General features: G+C 38.8%; 1 pseudogene; it reads left to right on the forward strand.

Moving 5' to 3' along the window:
* Positions 1-1,728: 1,728 nt before the first annotated feature.
* Positions 1,729-20,562, forward strand: LOC133796166 (uncharacterized; annotated as a pseudogene).
* The last annotated feature ends 1,030 nt before the right edge of the window (positions 20,563-21,592 follow it).

Genomic DNA, 21,592 nt, shown 5'->3' on the forward strand with positions numbered 1-21,592 from the left:
GGTTACCTTGGCCAGAAGGACCCGCGGCTGCTCCGGATTGGATCCTCTCCTCGCCCGTCCTCTGGGTGACCTCCAAAGTCCTCTTCCTGCTCCTCACGAGCGGAACTTTGTCACCCTCGTCCTCCTCGTCTTCATCTTCTGCGACCTCCTCCACGATGATAGGCCTGGTGTCCCAAGCTGGAGGCGGCCCCCGGGGCCTCTTTAGGTTCAAGGTCTGATTTTGGAAAAATCAGCTTGCAGAACACCATCGTCTCGTCCGTCACGAGCTCGCGATAATCCTTCTCGCTGGGGGGCAAGCCCGCCAGCGTGTCATATTGGCCCCCGAGTGTCACAGACTTTTCGGTCCTCGCGAAGATGGCTGCAAGATTAGTTTGAGTCAGAATGGAGTATGGGAGGAGCTAAAATAACGCTTAAAAGGCGAGCTAAAGACGGGAGCACTTACGAGGACGATTGAAGTAGTGGTGCTCGCAGTTCCGGAACCCAGTTGACATGATGAACTGGTCCTTGAAATCATTGGGGTGGCTGGGCAGCTCGATGACCGCCGCCATGTTGGGAAAACGGGTTAAATAGTAAAACTCGTCGCCTCTCCCCCGCTGGTCCGGGCTGGCTTTGAGGCAAAAGAAATATAAAATATCCGCAGGAGTGGGGACCTCCCACTCATGCTTCTGGAATAAGTACCTCAACCCTGCCAGCAGACGGTAGGAGTTGGGGGGAGCTGAAATGGGGCCAACCCCACAAATTTCAAGAAATCAGCAAAGTACTGATCCAAGGGAAGGAAGGCCCCTGCCTTAAAGTGTTCACCGCTCCAGGCCGCGAACGACTCGTCGAGCGGCTAGCAGCTCCGCTCGCCCTCCGCAGCAGGTCGAGCTATGACGGAGGCTTCCCCCAGCGCGATATTGTGAGTGAGGAAGAGTTTGTTAATCTTCGTCTGATCAGTTATCTTGGAGACGATTCTCTCCGCCTCAAAGAATGCGTCAGGGGCCACCTCGACCTCCTTCTCCACTGCCGGCCCGAAACAGGGAATCGGGGAACTAGGCATCACCGCCTTTCCTTTCTCCTGCAAGGAGGCCGAGCTTCCAACGTTCTTCTGGGGGAGATTCTTTTTTGGAGCCATCTGGTCGCCTAGCGAACAAAAGAAAACACTTTAGAAAAGGCGACCCAAGTAGGAGGAAGAAGCAATTATTATTTGCACGAGCTGAGGTAAGCCCAGCTCGTGGAGAGTGGAACCATGCGGTTCAGTGAACACGCGCGTATACTCCCAACAGATCCCAGATTACTCGGAATTCGTGTGTCAGGAGGTTCAGAATAGAATTTGCCTTGGGGGGAAAATTTCAATAGGCAGAAAATTACAAAACCGCTTATGAGGCGTGTTCCCTAAGCTACCCGGTTTTGCACCCAAAATTCCCAAAACTTCTACCCAGAAATTTTCCCCAGAAAAAGTATCCTGAAACTCATACTCTAAAGCGATTTCCTACAACAAATATACCCTAACCTAAAAAGGGCTGTCACCCTCCATATCCACAAAACCCAGAAAACCCTTGCATGCGGCTACAGTGAAATTTTTTACCTAAGCTACAGTAGCATGTTTTCAAAGTACGCAGGGTCAGGAAAATTACTGTGTATGACTGGGAGGTAGATGAGAGTGTTGCGTTGGTAGGAGCTTCGTCGGTGTAGTAGCTTCCAAAGCTTCGGAGAAATCCGTGCGCCTAAGCTTCTTGAACGATGAAAATGGCAGCAGCAGAGTCAAGGGTTTCGCTCTTCTGGAATATGGAGAGGAAAAAGGAAAAGAGGTTTGAAAAATTTCGAATGAAAGGGTGGCCCGTGCGTAGGGTGTCCACCCCCTTTTTTATATGCGTTAAGGATCACGTGTAGAAGGCTCTTGGATGGCTCTGATGAGGGATCCGAGGCTTTCCACTCGAAATACGAAACGACGGCTGGGCATAGGCAAGGCCAATAAATGTGGTTCTCGTAAGACGTACCGTCACCACCCACTGTGTGCCACGTATCAGGCGCCTGCATAAAGAATGGAATGCGAAGATTTGTGGAGAAGTCTAAAAGCCCCTGCTATGGTCTTATATACGACGTCATTTACCATGAGCAGGAGCTTGGGGGGCAGATGTACACCCTGTTTTTCCCACGGGCTGATTAGCAGGCCAAGCTTCGGACTAATCATGGTTAGTCCATAAACATCCCCCAGGTCGGAGCTCCTGTCTTGAGGTCGTACCCCCTTAGCTCGAGGAATCCTCAAGGACTCACCAAAACTCCCAAGACCGGAGCAAGGAATCGGAAGGCCGAAGGTCGGGTCAGATGCACAGCTCGTGGTACGAGCTAGGTATGGAGGCTATGACTCCTTGTAAAGTCAACACACGCAAGATAAACGTGCATATATCTGACATCACATGTCCGATATCTCCCTGACTTCTCGGACACGCTGCAGGAACGTGCGTGTTCGGACACCCACGGCTGGGTTGGGCCGTGCGGCCCATTATCTTCTTACCCATTGATTTGACCATACTTATGTGTCAGGTTTAGGAATTAATCATGAATGTCACAGAGTTGATATGACAAATAAGAAGGTCACGGGATGACCTCCTTACCAACTTCCAGGTGCCTTCTCCTATAAATATGGAGACCCTGGGAGTTGATAAGGGTTGGAAAAAATAGTCTCTGGAGAGATATACTTTGTAACCCAATATCCAGAATATATCAATAATATTGACTAGTGGAGTAGAAGGATTTTTAACCTTTGAACCACTCAAAAACGTTTCTTGAGTCACCTATTTCATTCACTAAGATCTTATATCTGTTACGGTTCTACATTCAGCGCTAACCCCTTCCTCTCTTTCTCTTAATTACCTGTTGCCGAAGAACCGCGTCAACAGGAAGTATCTGGGAATAGAGATTGTTCAGAAGACTAATGAAGCTATCAAGAAGATCTGAGCTCGAATGCTCGCTTCAAAGAGCAGACAAAAAAGCTACGCTGATCCTAAGCGTAGGGATGTGGATCATGTGTTTTTGCGAGTCTCACCACTGCGAGGGGTGAGAAGGTTTAAGAAAAAGAGCAAGATGAGTCCTAGGTTTATTCCCTCTTGTGAGATCCTGGAGAGGATTAGGCAGGTGGCCTATAGATTAGCACTGCCACCATCACTGTCGGGAGTTCGTGACATATTCCACATTTCTATGCTTCGAAAGTACGTCTCAGATACGACTCATGTGTTGAAGTATGAAGACTTAGAATTACAGACATATTTGTCTTATGAGGAGCGACTGGTTCAGGTCACAGACAAGAAAGACAAGGTTCTACGGAACAAGACGATTCTTCTAGTCAAGATATTGTGGAGGAATAGCAGGGTCAAGGAAACAACCTGGGAGCTTGAGTCAGTGATGCGAGATCAGTATCCTGAGTTATTCAGGTAAATTTCGAGGACAAAATTCTCAATAGGAGGGGATAGTTGTAACGACTCAAAATCACTAATAAGGCTTAAGGGCCTTGATTAGCATGTCGGGAGGGCATAATTGATATATGTATGATTAAATGGTTAAATGCATGATTATGTGGCATTCATGATTAATATGATTATATGGATATATTATATGCATGTTTATGAGTATTAAATATGCAAGTGGGTCCTTTCTAGCTTATAAGGGCATATTTGTAATTTTGGCCTGTTGAGGACATAAATGTGATTATATGTGATAAATTGTTGAGACAACATTATTATGTGGATATATTTGCAGTATATGGCTCGAGACAGTCCTAGTGAGCAGATTAGCGAAATAGTCATAGCGGGGTTTCATACTCGGCTCGGGGGAGCCTGAGGGTATTTTCTGGGAATATTTGGGATTTATTAAGTAATGAATAAGTATTTGAGAATTACTTAGAATGACAGGATTAACTGGTAAATATTAGGAACATTTGAGGATTTAGCAGGAACTGGGGAAATGACAATTTTACCCGTAGAGCAACTTAAGGGCTAAGTAATATATGGGAGGGAAAAATAGTCTTTTGAGGGGTTAAATGATATATCTCCTTTGATTCTAGACTTAGCCAGAAATTACATGGAATCTCTCAGCTCTTCCTTTCTCCCTCTCTCACGATTTTACTCTCTATCTCTCTCTCACTTGTCTTTTGAAGCTAAGGGAAGGAAAGAGGCTGATTGAAGGTTAGAGCTTGAAGAAGTTCAGCTGGTGATTAAGCTGGTTTTGAGTTGGTTCAAGCTGAGAAAAAGCTTAGGAAAACTCTGAGGGCAAAGCCTTGAAAAAATTGAAGCAACAACCCAGGGAATTCAGCTAGGGTACTGGAGAATTGAGCAGTAATTGAGGTAAGATTCTAGATCTTCATGTTCGAGTTTCTGGTTGGATTTAGATAGAATTATAAGTGCTTGGTTATTTCTGATTTGGGTGATGATTTCCACTGAATTGGGGTATTGATTTTGGTATAATTGTTAGGAATTTTATGATTAAAATAACAAATTAAATGTCCTAACCCGTAGCTAGGCTTGGTTGTGGTTGGGAGGTTATTTTGAGTTTGAATTATGGGAAAATTGGCTTGGAGAAGTATGAAGAAAACCCAGTATTTCTGGGTTCAAAGGGGGCACGCCGCGACCCAGCTCAGGGGTGCCGCGACACGTATATTCCCATCAGGCCCTAGGTGTGCTCTCTGTCTGGGGGGGCCCCGTGACCTTGGGGAGCAAGTCGCGACTCTCCTCCCCTTGAGGCTTTGGGGTATAGCCTCTGACTTGGGTGCAAGTCGAAATTGAGGTCTCGGAGGCTAGTTTTTATCTCCTAAGTATTTATTTGGATTGGAAGGTATGATTACCCACTGGCCAGTGTGACTAGGTTTATCGCCAAGGCTCAGGACTGAGGATTGTGCTTGAGACCGCTCTATTATCTCCGCTCAGAATTTAAGGTAAGCAAACTTCCCCCTGTGTTGTTGTGAACGGGCTTGAGATTCCCAAATATTAATTTCTTGTATTATGTGTTTGTAAGATTGATTTGTCATACAAGAAAGACCGTGTAACACCCTACTACCCAGGGACTGTTACACTGTGCATTTTAAACAGTGCTAAACTCGCTAAACGAGTCATTTGGCCATAATCATGAAACTAAATGTGATCAACGGTTTTGGGTTAAATTTTTTTGTTCAAGATACAACGTTTCACTAAAATGTTTTTAGTATACAATGGGATCCCAAAATATAGTTTAAAGGTTAATTACAATAATAGGTTTACAACCAGCTGACCTAAGCAGCAAAATAGGGTTTAAACCTAGTTCCTATTTAAACCCTCGGCCGTGGTGGTCGAGCAGCCGCATATGTACACATCATCACCTAAGCTCTCCAACTCAAGGATGGTCCATCTTTCTTTTTCCTTTACGTGAACCACATAGTACCCGTGAGCATAGGCTCAGCAAGAAAACTCAATATGCTCATGAACCGGTAATAACATGTCACTGAATCATAATAAGCATATCTAGCAATAATAGCCCTATTCATGCATGCAAGTAAGTTCAAGTAAGCGATTGTGGGCCCTGCCCTCCTGTATCGATGACTATCAAGTCAATCCTAAATGAATATCACTAATATTCTGGTAATCATACTGGGGCTTGCAGCCCTTTCAGATAAGTGAATATTAATAATGACTTTGGTAATCTTGCTGGGGCTTGCAGCCAATTCAAATAAGTGAATATCAATAATGATTATGGTGATCATGCTGGGTCTTGCAGCCCATTCAGATAAGTGAATATCAATAATGATTCCGGTAATCATGCTGGGGCTTGCAACCCATTATGATAAGTGACTAATAAGTCCCTAACTTGAACCAGATAAGTAACTAATAAGTCACGCACTTGAACCAAATAAGTAACTAATAAGTCACAAACTTGAACCAGATAAGTAACTAATAATCACAAACATGGGCTTCACACCCTAAGCCATGTGACATTACGGTCACCTGAGCCTTTTGGCTCTGGCTCTAAGGTTGGTCAAGCATTTCATACTTATGTTGATAATGCTTATGTCGATTAGATCTAATCTTTTCGGCCTTCTTTAAGCATGCTAATACCGTTCTTGACTCATAGGTCAATTCCATACGATCAGTTCTCAGTACTACTGCCGAACTTGACTAATAAGTCACAGCTTCACAGTCAATACTGACACCATTGCCGATTTCGACTAATAAGTCAGTACCACTCACAAGTAAGCAAGACTGCCAAGCATTTAATATGCAATAAATGTACACATATAGAGCACTCAATATGCCTCGTCAATAACCATGCATGTCACATACTAGGTGCAATTTTCTTGCCTCAGGCTTGAGCGTAAAGTAATTTAAGAACAACCCTCGAGAATGATCGGTCCTTAATTCACTTAGCGATCACCTAGTCATAACCAAATATGAAATCTCATTAATTAAATAAATGATAAAAGGTTCATGGTCTAAAACCCCACTTTCGGGACCACTCTCGTGCTCTCGGGACTTCCAATCCACCCAACAGGGTGGTGGAACCATCCCCCAAGCCCCCAAAGTCCTCCCAAGTCCAAGAAAGGGCATTGCTGAAACAAGCATAGCGCTGGGGCACTCATGGGTAGCGCTGGGGCACTGCCCCAAGTCAAAGAGCACCCAAGCTCTCCTCTGCCTAGCGCTGGGGCACCAGTTGATAGACCAGAAAATTTTGGTTTTCTCCCCTGCGTTTTCCCCTGAATACCAAGCTTCAAAAGCAACTCAAACACCATTCAAACTTATAGTTTAACCCCAAAACTTCATCTATACCTCAACCTCATCAAAACCCAAACTTTATACCTCTTAAAACCACACCAAATACCTAGTTCTACAATCAAGAATCCAAACCTTTAAAAAATCAAACTGAAATCCTACCTTAAACACAGAATTGAATCCCTTTGAGCTACTAATCACAACCCCAAACCCTCAAGCTTTGATCCGCAAGCTTCAATCTCCCCTTAGCCTTAACACCAATCCAAGAGGAAGAGAGAGAGAGGTAATCGTGAGAGAAAAATAAGGTTACTCTGTTTTTTTTTTAGCTTAAGCTTCTACAACCAGCCACTCTTAAGTCTATCCCATGGTCAAAAGACAAAAATGCCCCTAGGTCAATTTAATTACTCCCAAGGCTAGCAAGGGCAAAAGTGTAATTTCTCAACTATCCTGTTAATTATAATTAACGTCCTCAAAATCCCGCTACTCCCAATATCTTCAAATAATTACCAAATAATTTCCCCCATTATCTAATCTCGGTAACGTACTAAATTACAAAATTACCCTTAGGCTCGCCTAGAGCCCGGTATTTGACCCCATTATGACCAAACCGCTAATTTTCTTCCTAGGATCGTCTCATGCCGAATAATCCAAATCTATCCACATAATAATGTGGTCTCACACATATATCACATACATGTACATAAATATACAAATATGCAATTATCATCATATATTCCACATAATAATGCATTTAATCACATAATTGCATAATAAATCAATTATGGCCCTCCTTGCCCCCTAATCCAGGCATAAACCACATTAGGGAATTTTGGATATTACAACTATCCCCTCCTTATAGAAATCTCGTCCTCAAAATCTTATCTGAGTAGTCCGGAGTATCAATCCCGCATAACTGATTCCAGTTTCCAGGTCCCTCCTCGACCCTACTATTTCCTTATAATACCTTAACACATGGTATAACTTTATTTTTTCAAACTCTGTTCTTTTGGTCTCATATCTGGAATGGTTATTCTTCGTAGGATAACTTAGCCTCGATCTCTAGATACTCATAACTCAACACATGAGTCTCATATAATACATGTTTCCTCAACATGGAAATATGAAATACAATGTATATTGCTGACAGTGAATAAGCTAAGGCCAATCCATAGGCAACCTGACTGATCCTAATAAGGATTTCACACAGTCCCACAAATCTAGGGCTCAACTTGCCCTTATTTCTCACCCCTTTCCATGGTGATATTCTAAGGAAGATACAGTCTTCCACTTGGAACTCCATGTTTCTGCATTTCAGATTAACATAACTTTTCCATTTACTCTGAGAAGCAAGCATCCAAGCTCCAATCTTTCAATAACCTTAATGGTCCTCTAAACAACCTTAAAATCCAAATATAACATCTCACCCATCTCTTTCCAATGAATGGGCAATATACATTCTCTACCATACAACATCTCATAAAGTGCCCTTCCAATAACTGGATAACTCTCTCTTTGATTTACCATCAGTCTGAGGATAATGAACTTTACTAAACACCAACTATATACTCATCATCTTCTACAATCTTCCCTAAAACTTGGAAGTAAAAACAAATTCCACATCTGATAAGATAGACCTCGAATTCCATGAAGGCGTACTATCTCTTTCAGATAGAGATCTGTATACTGATTAACTATATCACTTGTCCTTACTGATAAAAGGGAGCTGACTCAAATACTGGCCCATAATGACCCAATCCAACTCACGCTAGCCCACTATCCTGGGCAGACCCACCGCGAAATCCATTGCGATGTTTTCTTTTCTTCCATTATAGAATGCACAAAGGCATTAATGACCCTACTGGTTCCTAATACTTTGTCTTGACCTGCTAACAGGTTAAGAACTTTGCCACGTATTCAATAATGTCCCACTCCATCCTAGGACACCAATATAAGACTTTTAGATCCTGATACATCTTCCATGAGGCCTGGATGAAGACAATAAGGGGGTAGTATGAGATTCATCCAAAATCTCCCAATTAATCCCAGTGTCCATCGGATCCCGAGTCCGATCCCTATACAACAATAAATTCATACCTGACACTACATAGTCCTTAGCTAATCCATCTAAGCCATCCCCCTCAATTTTCCCATCTGTGGTTCACTTATTATTTTCCCTTAATCCTCTCTGCAATAATAAGCTCAAGTGTAATGTTGGCCGCCTGGTCCACTAGTAACTTTACTCTAGTTCTGGTCATATTCTTCAAATCACATGGTGCATAGGCAATAATCTTTTCATGTCACTGAGGTGTCATAACAACCTACAAATAGGTTCTGATCCATAAGAAGACTCAGAACTTTTTCCCAAAACACATGTAATATCCCGTCCATCCAAGGAAACTCTTGCCCTCTGAGGCTTTCCTTGACCTCGACAAATCTCCAACTGAGATACCACAATACCATCAATTAAGACGATCACAAATCCAATTCAGATAATCATTGAATACTTGTTCCTATGATTCGTTAAAATAACTCAGCATTAATCAGATCCACAAACATAACTCAGCACTCCTAGTTCCCTTATATGATATAGAAGCAGTCTTATGCATATTCTTCTCCCTGATCTTCAGCTAATAATAACCAGATCAAAGATCCACCTTGGAGAATACCATCTTACTCAATAATTGAGCCTTTAGTTCTCACTATTCTGCAGAAGAATACAATACAATACAGTACCCTAGACCTGATTCCATCCATGGTACCAACCTAATCACCATTCTATCTCTTTATGTAAATGATAATCTTGACAAATCCCCTGGAAACCCATCTAGAAACTCACAAACTAATCCAGTCTGTCCTGATCCCACTAGCACAATCTAAGTTGTATCCACCACACTAGCTAGGAGTTCTATGCAGCCTCTTGCAATAGATCTTTAGCTCTACATATAGATTTCATCAACATAGTGTCAACTACCACAAGGATTTCCCACTCTCAAACCCAAGAGTTACTATCCTTTCCTTACAATCCATCATTGCCCCATACTTGGCCAACCAATCTATATCTAGGATCATATTGAAGTCAGTCATAACCAACTCTATCAAAACAACTGATGAGTCCTTTCCACCATAACCTAACCCATCTCTTAAAATTACCAATAGAGTATCACATTCTCATCACAACATAATAATGCAATCTGCATAACAAGTTTATGCCTCTCTAGATTCAATAAACAAAGAACAACATGGCACCAAAACCAGTCAGCACAATACAAAAATCAAAACTAGAAAGATGACATGTCACTACTGAGGAACTAGCCTCAGTCTCAGTCTCAGTCTCCGACTTAGACTACATCAAAGCGAACACTCGAGATGGATTCGAGTTGTTCACCCCCTTTTTCTCATCCTTCCTTCAATTTGGGCAATCTTTCTTGAAATGCCCAACCATTCCACATAAGAAACATGCCTTTGTTCGACATTCTCGTAGATGACACCTCTTACACCGAGTGCATTCTAGGCGGGGTTCCCAATCCTTGTCCTTGCTCGATCTAATAAAAGGAGGTATCACTGTCTGAGCTCCACGCTCTCTGTCACTCTCCTTCTCAGTCTGATTTCTTGTGCTCTCAACAGCAAGAGACTTCCCTACCACTTGAGCATAGGTAGAGATTTCATGCACTGGGGCGACCCTAACATCCTGAGCTACTCCTGGATTCAATCCTTGGATAAATCACTCCTTCCAAGCTACATCCACGGGTACCATATCAAAAGCAAACTTGGCCAACCCATCGAATCTATTAACGTACTTGGCTAATGTTGTATTTCCCTGAACGAGGTTCAGAAACTCATTCATCTTAGCAGTTCACGAATCCATTCATCTTCGCAGTGCTAACTGCGTCACTGTAGTATCTCTCATTGAAGAGTAGTCTAAATTTTTCCCAACCCATCGTAATAACATTCTGGGTCTGGGATACCACTCCCCACCAAGTCCGAGCATTATCCCGTAACATGTACGTGGCACAGACCACTTTATCGTTGCCTACAACTTCCATATAATCGAGGATGGAGCTAATCATGCCCATCCATTGTTTAGCCTTGAATGGATCTAGGCCTCCTCAAAAGATTGAGGGTAATGTTTATGGAATCTTTCATACAGTAGTTCCCATATGTTCTCAACCCCAAATTGAGCAAATGTCGGTGCCACCCCAGGCAGTACTAATTAAGCAGCGTTCCTTGGTAGAACCTGCTGCCTCAACTACTTGATCTCTTCCCCTTGCCTTTGCAATCATGCTTGCATATCTGCAAACACTTGTTGCCAATTCCAAGGGGTAGGCTTAGGGTTCTGGTCCTGATTATCATTCCCGACCTCTATATAAATGCCACCTAGTCCCACTGACTACCTTGGTTACATAATGTTTGAGTTTGTCTGCAGTCAACGACTTGACCTATCAAAGATGATAATCATATCTAGGAGCCACCCCACAAGAAAGACCAAACAACACAGTATTCACATACAAGAATAATGTTATAGCACAAGCACACACTACTCATGCATCAATATTTAGGCCTTGCTCTTAACAATATAATTACCATGCTCTCTATTCTAGCATGAAGATATGGCACATATATGTAAATTAAGTAGTTAAACACATAACCACATCAATGATTATCGAACCCTGAGTCAAGCTTATCTTTTGCAGTGAGTGTACATGCCTTGCCAGTCTTCAGGAACCCTTAGACCTAGACTGCTCTGATACCAAGTTGTAACGCCCTACTAATCAGTACCGTTACACTGTGTACTTTTAAATGGTGCTTAACTCGCTAAAAGAGTAATTTGGACTGAAACCGTGTAATTGAAACTATTCCAAGGATTAGGTATTAAAAAAATTTCTCAACAACAACCATTTCATTAAAAGGATTAGATTCGTACGCAGGGTCCCAAAAGGGTTTATAAACTGACACATGAACAACACAAATACCAAAGTCCACCTAGGAGGCAAAATTCTGGGTTCAACCCGAGTTCCAGCAAGTAGTCTCGACCGTGGCAATCAAGCAGGGCACATATGTACACTCCGCCCCTGAAGCTCTCCTACTCAGAGCTGGCCCAGCTATTCCTTGCCCTTACCTGCAGTACAGAGCACCTGTGAGCAGAGGCCCAACAAGAAAACCTCACTGGGCATAACAATATTCAAATACTCAAAAGCGCTAAACACATGATTCACAATTTTCGAATACATTTAAATTTTTAAACACTTTCCACAGTATCAAAAGATGTTCATATGATCAATTACACGGCTCAGGAAGACAGTCCTGTCGAACGACCCTACCAAGCTAAATTCGTACACAAGCATTCTGCTCATGGTTCATGCCAAAATAGTGGGGACTTCACCCTCCAATGTAAACTCACCTTCACGGCTTACGATCCACACGCTTTGTGTAACGCCCTGCTAAATAGGGTCCATTACCATGTGTGTTTAAAATTAATGTTGGACTCACTAAACGAGTCATTTGGACTAAACACATGTGATTAAGCCACTAAGGGTTCATGTATTAAAAGTCTAAGTCAATGAGTAAACATTTCAATTAAAAGAAAACCTTAGTCTTAACATGGGATCCCAAAATACAAGTTTAAAAGTTTGTTTACAAGTCTAGGATTACAAAATAAGCCAACCTAAGCAGCAAAACAGGGTCCAACCCTAGTTCCCTTGCGATACCTCGGTCGTGGCGATCGAGCAGACTAGATATGTACACACCACCCCTAACGCTCTCCAACTCATGGCTGGCTAAGCTTCTCCTTAACGTTACCTGCACCACAAAGCACCCGTGAACCAAAAGACTCACTAAGAAAACAAACTAACAGATTCAGCTAGCTAACAGAATATAACAGCATGCTTAACAATAATAACTGAAACCAGGCACACACATTGTACCAATAAGTGGTCACACAAGTGCATGTCACACTCCCATTCATTCATATGGCATCTGAGCCAGTCAAGTACATAATACACTCCCAGGGTGGCCTAGCCATAACGGCCTACGCTCAACGCGCATAATGCTGATCACGACTAATAGGTTGAGCCTTGCAAACCCTTGAATCATAAGTCAATCCTTGTGAACCCCTCGACTCATAAGCCAGCCTTGCAAACCCTCAACTCACACTACACTAAATACCCATTTCCATAACACATGAATATAATACTAATAAAAAAGTATTATGAAAAATTATTATATGTGGCAAATTAATGAAAAAAGGGCGGTAATTTGTTTAGTGAGCCCACCACTTAGCTTTTTTTTTTTTTTCAGACTTCCTTCAACATTTCGGACACAAAGAACAGTGACCCATTTCTTCAGCTACGTACGGTCTCAGAACTCAATCCCTACTTCGGTCTCCTCCATTCCATCCCTCAAATCTCCTCTCTCTTTCTCGTCCTTCTCTATCTCTCTGTCAATCCGTTTCCAGTTGTTGGGCTTCTCAGTTTTGGGACAAATAAAGTTTTGTTGATGGTCCTATTCGGTGTCTTCTTTGTAGCCTAGAAGGGGAATTTCCCTTCAGGACTGTGGACATTATTCACCTTTTATCATCCCTATCTGAAGGAACTTGGCCAGCAGAATGTGTGTAAGTTTCTTTATTAGCTTTTTCTAGCGATCTCTTTGGTTTTGATTTCATAATATTTCTATTTCATATCCAAACGATGTTAACATTTTTCTTTTACTTTGTATTTTATTTTAACAAGTAATACAAAATTTTGTTTCTTTAAAAAAATATAAAAAATTCATGCAATATTATACAGTGTGTTAAAGATTTTTTAATTGTATAAATTAACTCTTGTTTTTCAAGCGTTTGTTTGAAGATCGGATTGTCAATTGGTTTTCCTGTCGTAATGTTTTTTGATACATTTGAAATAACATTTATAGTTCTTGTTCCTTTACATAATTCTCATAAAGATGTTGTCTTCTTATTCAATTATTATGTAATTCTTGCAAATATTGTGTCCTTCATGTGAACAGGTATAACTTTCTTGATAAGTCAGTGGGCATTTCATCCTTGTTTGAGATTACCGATGATTCCTTGGTGGATGCCACATCCCAAATTGTTGAAACACGTGTCCCCTTGCATGTCCCTGGTATTGAAGGTCTGCTGATCCCTAGTAGCACTCACAAACATATTATGAAATTAATTGGTTCAAATACTGCTCTTGTACGATGGGAGGTAAATGGTTCGATTGCATTCTTTGCTTTGTTTTTATATCTCTTCCTTCTAGCATTATATGCTGATTTTTATAATGAGAAGATAGGTTGTTTTTTGTTTTCTACTAAATGTGTATTGAATTTGGTATGGTAGAATGTATTAAATTTGGTACGACAGAAATATTTTCCTTCCCTTTTTTGTATACATTTCTAATAAGAGTTGCATTCTTACTTTGGAAGTTGGTAGGTCGTGGTTGATGCAGATCTGCTCAAAACCCTTTTCAAAAGGAAATTGAATCAATATTCAATAAATGGACTAATTATGGTGTTGTTGGTGGATTTATTGTGTCTTGTTCTTTTGTAGGGTACACCCCAGGATAAGATTTAGCTTAGATAATTTTGAGTGCCATGACTCTTGATGTTAGCAAAATACTTTTTAGGGATCAGGAACTTCCACACATTCTAACCTAATGAATATTTATCCTGAACTTGTAATGCTACTTATTTTATGCTAATGGATGCATCTTTGGTCTAGTATACACATTCTGTGGTGCTTGTGCTACTGCTGCGTCTAGCCCAGGGGCTTTATATGGATGGCAATGAGGAATTTCTACTTACTCTTGATCTTCTTAATTAGATGATATCTTTTAATGAGGTAATAAAATCCAGTCTTTCTTACTTTATTTCTGCCCTCCTAGATAGATGTTAAAACTAGTGACATGTGACTATTTTACTGCTTGGCTATTCATGCATTTTTCTGTTGAAATATGTTTTACTGTACATTGGCTTTAAGGCTTGTTAACTATTTTTTGCACTTTGGAATTGGCACAAATGGGAATCTTTAATTTGTTGTCTTTTGATTATTTAAAAATTTGCCAAGAGTTTCTTTTCTTGATAGGCTTGTTTGATTTTTCTATAAATTTTTTGGCTTACCTTGTTCTTTCTATTGATATTTTTTTTCTTTATGCTCTAGGCTGTGTGTTTTGCTTTAATGGGCATTGGCAGCTCATTTCATTCTCAAGAAATTGCTGTGAGTGGGCAATTGGAGAGTCGAGTGTGGTAAATACTGTTCTTTTCCTGTGTACTGTGTTATGTTTGTTTCTTGCCACATTAATGCTCTTGTCTCTTATCTTTTGCCCAGGATTGTTGAGATCATCTGCACTTTGGTCAGGAAATTATCTCCTAATCCTAATAGTGCTGCTATAATGGCCATGGGTGTTAACATCTTGGCAAAGATGTTGAAATGGTAAGCTAATCCATATTGCATTTTTTTTTCTACTTTTGGGTATAAACTTATATATGGCTCTTTCTTGCATGAAGTTTGGGGTGAATTTTAGTCAGTCATTTTAAAGTCAACGCCATACATTTGCCGTTTTACCTATGCAGCTGTATGGAAAATTAAAACATAATGTTCTCTGTGGAAGGCTAGTAGTTAAGGTCACCAAGAGCATCATAGTTATGTCATTTGCTTTTGACTAAAAAAATTTGTTTATAAAGATATCGTTATACTTTTCCACCAACACGTTTCTTATGAGAAGATTTACTGATGCAATTGTTTCAATAAGGCATTTAAGTGCTTGAATGCTACAAACCCCAGAACTTCACGATGTTAAAATTTTTTGTGGGCCTCTTGCCATATACTTAAAATTGTTTACTTGCCCGAAGCCTTGCTTCTAATTATGATGACTTTTACATTGTTTTTTTTTGGTCAGTTGCCCTTCATACGTTTTCGCAGCCGCTGTTATGGCAAATATATTTGATGTGGCTTTAAATACAAATATTCTTGATACTGGTTCTAATGGTTCCTTGAGGTAAGGCCTTTAGTTTGATGGTTTTTATTTTGTATTCTTCTCTGAACTGGATGCGTGTGCCATCAATTTGTATGCTGACTTGAAAAGTAAAATAAAAAATTGTATAATTGTGTAATGACCTTTATCATTATGCTTTATTTTTCTTTTTCAACTATCCTTCTTTGTTTATTGATATTTATTTTATTCTTCACTTTATGGCATCTGAAATTTGTACTTATTTTGTTAATTTTACTTGAGGTAGTTCAACTTTAAAGTTATTTAATGTTATTTGTTTAGTGCACTACCCTGCAAGGACCCTATTGCTTTATTTTAATTTCTCCATTGGTTTTGCATTTCCTTCCCGATTGTGTATTGTTTCTTTTCTATTTTCATAGATTTTTCCATATGGGCCCAAATTCTCACATTTTTTGCCCCTTGTGAGTGGGTGATGATGCATCTTATTTTCATTGTATTTTCTTTGTCTTGGCATATGTAAATTCTATACTGTAAAATGGAGATTGTGGTCTAAGTGTATGGCCTTATTTTTTTTAGCAGATCATGGTTGCTTTCTGGAAAATTGGCAAAAATGCTATTAATTGACTGTAAGCAGAACGAGAATACCTGTTTCTTAACTACAGCAGGTATGTTTAAGAGCATGCAATTAATAATTTCATGTGATCAGCTCAATGGTGCTTTATATTGTATAGACTCCAAAGTAATAAATGTTGTGATATGCGATTTAAAATGTTGCAGTGCTGGATTTCACAATGCAGCTGATGGAAATGGGATTTGAGAATGATACTGTTCTTGCATTAATTTTATTTTCTCTACAGTATGTTCTTGTAAACCATGAATATTGGAAATGCAAGGCGAAGCATACTCGCTGGAGAATAACATTGAAGGTACACCTTTAGTTTTACTATGGAATTTGAGTTGGTTCTCTATTTCCATCCCTTGTTCTTTCTTATCTTTCTCCGTCATAGTATAGAAAACATAATGCAGTTAGATTATTTAACTTGCTTAAAAAAATGTTACATATTGAAGATAATAAATTCATTTTTATTTATCCTTTATAATCTATAGTAGTCTTATTTAATTTGCAAAGTTTAATATAGTTCTACACATCAGAGGTCAATATTTTAAAGACTGGTTGTTCTTTACAGGCCAGTTTGATTTTCTTTCTTTTTTAAAAAAAAATCTATTTTAGGTGCTTGAACTGATTAAAAAAGGTATTGGGTTGACATCATACACTGGAAAGCTGGTTGGGGTCATCTGGGACATGTTACTTTCTGATTCTTCAATCCATAGTGCTCTTTTTCGGATTGTTTGCATGACTTCACAAGCATTGGAAGTCTGAATGCTCTGATTCTGTTTGGTCAGAATTTGCTATTAATTTTGTTTCTTCACTGATTTGAGCATTTTTCTTCCTATAATATTTTTCTTCTTTTGTCTTGTTTTTTTTTCCATTTATCTTGCAGAAACTTCATGTTAGTCGTCTCTTTGATGTCACGGAAATTGAAGGTTTATCACTTGCTATATCATCTGTTTTGGATATTCTATACAATGTGCTTGCCAAATTTCCTAAGGTACATTGTCCATTAAACAGATGGCTACTTTTTTATTCTTGGCCCAATTTGGAATTAGTAACATAGATGTTGGAAATTCTTGGTGCTATGCTTATTAGATGTAGTTATATTTGAACATTGTTCTCATAGAAAAAATATTTTATACCCAGAGATCCCATAGACCTGCGTAGAGAGCCCAAGTTCGAAACTGGGGTTCCCCCTTAACTTTACAATATTTGGGGTGTGGGAAACTATAACAGTTGCTATGAGAAGTGCTCGTGCGAGGACTTGAACCTCAGGCCTTCTAGAAGCAAACTACATGCTAATTTTGAGAGCTACTCCTTTTGAGGATTGTAAATTATTAACTTTCTTTGCTGCAAATAAGAGTAATTATATTTTGATCTTTTGACTAACTATTTTTTGGGCCAGAATTCAAAATTTTTGTTTGTCTAAAGTTGCAAAATATACCTTTGTTAATAGAATTCTCTCTTTATGATTTTTTTTGATTCTGTGATTAGTACTTTTTAATTACAAGAGATGAAGTTCCATTATTTAAAATTTTCAGGATACATCTTCCAGCCTCCCCATCTTTCTTCAATCAGTTTTGTCATCTACAACAAAACCAATATCTGTAGTTGCTGCTGTTGTCTCCTTGGTATCTTATTTTCGCAATCCTATAAGGATTCTCTCAATGTTTGAACTGAAAACCTTTTTCATATTATGTTGTTTCCTCTTATTTGAGGGGAACTTCTCTGCCTGTTATGCATTCATCAGCAACACTTTAAGATTCTCTTACTTTGTTGGTATTCTTTTTCCTTTTTGGTCTTCTCATTTTCTCAGTTTAGACTTACACATTCGTTCATCACCAACATTTTGTGGATTGTGCATGTAAATTGTATATGTGTATATGTATATATTAATAAATAAGCTAAGATTATTTATTTAAGAGGAAGAAAATAGAACTAGGCTTCCTCCGCCTAGATACAGGAAGGCAATATATATTGAAGCACACTATCTAGTAATGGTAGATACAAAAAAAAGGGACAATCCCTAAATTCTTTGGTTGAGGAAACCCAAAAGAGAGACGATGAAGTTATTTCTTCCACAGAAAACATTTATATTGGACCTTGGCATATCTTTAGTGTCTATCTATTTTGTTGGTATCAATCATGGCTTTTAATACGAATGAAACTCATAGTTTCATATCATAAGTAAACTTCATTGATTCAGTGAAAATCTCTAGCAATTTGCTGTTGATGGAGGAAGACTTACAATGTGTGTGTGTTGTCTATTTGGGTAAAGATCTTATAGTAGTATATTCTTTTGTCTCCTCTGCTAAGGGTTGCTGATGTTTAGTCACTACACAGAAAGTACACAAAACTGAGGAAAGTAGTTTATTTTTTAAAAGATATTTTGTGATCATAAACCTTATTTGATATTGACGGGATGGATACGACATAGTTTTACTTGCATTTACCAGAAGACATGTAGTCTTTCTTCTCCCTGTAATTTTTTTAACATGTAATTCATATATTTTATTGCCAGTGAAAGCTATTTTCATACCTTGTCTTGCTTCTAACCCCTGTATATTTCTCTAAGCATTGTCATGGTCTTGCAATTTGTTGAGTCTAGCTTGCATATACATGTTCGTTATTTTTGTGCATTTTATTTGCTCTTATATATAAGATGCTTATATGCTTAATCATTTCCTTGTATCAGTGAAGGGAAGAAACTAAATAATTTGATACTAAGTGATCTTTATTATCATCTAGAAGGAGAGCTTGAAGGTCGTAAAATAAGCACTGGACCATTTAAAGAACTTTCTGAATACCTGGTTGATTCAAAAGTTATGCATAATTACCAACATAAGTATGACAATGACTTTCTTGTAACTTGCAAAGATGTGTACATGTTTGATCCTGAGCGTGTACAGGCTGATTTGGGATCTGATCTTTGGGACTATCTAAAGTGGAAAACATCTAAAGAGATCACAAAAAGAATGCTATCTTAGATGATGGAAGCAAACTCTATGGTGTTGCTTAGAAATTCAAAGCTTGCTGCATTGAAATCCTTAATAACTGTCTTAACTATCTATGAGAAAGATGTGAATTATCAGACTCTAATTGCCTTCTATTGCATGTCTAAAGTGAAGTTTAGGGTTTGCAGCTGCTTTTCTTTAGTTGCATTTTGAAAGTTAAAAATTTAGGTTATCTGGTGTGAAAATAATACGTGTAGTCTATTCATAATCTGCCAAAGTTTGTAGTAACTGAAAGTCTTTTCATATTTCTTTGCATTGGGTTGAGGATTCTACAATAATTTATGTACGTTTGTAAACACTACATAGTACTATATCAGCGTCATTGACTGCAAATATGTATCACTATTTTGTAATTACTTGTTAGTGCCCAAATAACTTACAGTCTAGAGTTTAGTACCTGTTTGAGCTCCATATTCTATTACACCTCTCCTTTAAATGAGATATGAGATTCGATGGATCTACCCTAGAAATAATAGAATCATTCTAAATGGTTTTTGTAACTCAAATCTCCCAAACTTTTAACATGTTGTCTCAGTAATTAAGCACCTGAACCGGAGATGTCTTTAGGGTGAAATTGAGGCCCCTTTAACTTGAAAATGTTAATGTTTCTTTACTGTAATATGTACCAATTCATTGTGTGATAGCAGTATTTTGAATTTTGAAGTATGTTCATCTGGTATTGCTTGCTTAGGTCTTATATTGTATACAGTTTTATTATTTGATTCATATTATTTAATTTTTTTAAGCATATACCTTACCTTTTATCGACTATTGTAGGAGAAAAATGTCACATTGGGAGGGATCTCTAACAAGCTTGTTTTAACATGTATAGATCACATATGCAAGTGCTTTTGTGCCACTGTGGAATCATTAGCTCCATATAGGGGTAGTGGCTCTGAAGACAAGTTTCATTTTCTTTCAGCCCAATCAAAACTGCTTCTCCATCTTTTGAGATCTGCACGTAAAAGCCTCAACTTATCTGTTTGCATACATTTGTTGAAAACATCAGGTTCTGGCCTTCGGGTACTGTGTGACTTCAGGCCATTGACTACAGAGGTTAACATAACAATAAAGCTTTTACTTGTGTTGCTTCTCTCGACAGTGGAGTTTTGTTGTCTCAGTTCACATTTTGGTGGCATGATAGACATGGATTTGTCGAGGACGTGGCTAATATTTCTAATGTGTGTCTGGGATTACTACCCATTCTTTGCAACTGTACAGTTGTTGCTGACCACTGGACCCTCTCCCTGCAACTGTACAGTCATTGCAACTGTTGACTTCACCTCAGCCCCACTTCTGTTCTTCATTGCATATCACCCAATCTTCTTCTAAATTAATTGAAGATAACTGTCAAAATAGGACAAGTGATAGTGATAGTAATATGTAATAGTAGTCACTTAATACCTTGTTAGATAAGATCAACTCCAACAAAATAGTTGATTGGCTTTGGGAGTTGAAGAGTCAATTGCATTTAAATCACTCTTTTCCCTTAATTCCCACACCTGTTTACACACACACACACACACACACACACTATCCAATCCAAGACTCAATTGCATTTACCAAAGAATAAATTAGTGTTATATAAATGAATATATAATGAGAATTTAAACTTATCTAAATATTAAAATAATACGAAAAATGTGTTATAATATCTATTACAATAACACTTTTTATAAGTAAAGAATTTTGTAATGCAAACTTCAATATATAACACAAAAAATGTGTTATACTAAAGTGTAGTATAACACAAAAAATGTGTTATACTAAAGTGTAGTATAACACAAATTTATAAGTATTGAAATGTGTTATATAATTGACTGTAAATAATATAATTAAACAATTATCTATTCATTAAAATAACACGGAAAGTGTGTTATCATTGACAGTATAATAACACATCTGTATAACAATGATAAAGTGTTATGTAAAGTACCCTGACCTACGATAACATAGTTGGTCTTAACACGTCAAAAAGTGTTATGGTATGTTTTGATAACACATTTTTGGTCTTATTAAAAGCATTTTTTCTTGTAGTGTCATAAATCGAGCCTTGATAATCCCTCGACTTATAAGTCTGACCTTGTAATCCCTTGACTTATAAGTCGGTCTTGTAATTCCTCGACTTATAAGATGTCCTGGTAAATCCTCGACTTATAAGATGTCCTGGTAAATCCTCGACTTATAAGTCGACCTTGTAAATCCTCGACTTATAAACCGATCTTGTAAATCCTCGACTTATAAGTCGGGCCTTGTAATTCCTTGACTTATAAGACGAACTTGTAAATCCTCAACTTATAAGCTGGA

The sequence above is a fragment of the Humulus lupulus genome, chromosome 8, assembly GCF_963169125.1.
Source record: "Humulus lupulus chromosome 8, drHumLupu1.1, whole genome shotgun sequence".
Taxonomy (NCBI): domain Eukaryota; kingdom Viridiplantae; phylum Streptophyta; class Magnoliopsida; order Rosales; family Cannabaceae; genus Humulus; species Humulus lupulus.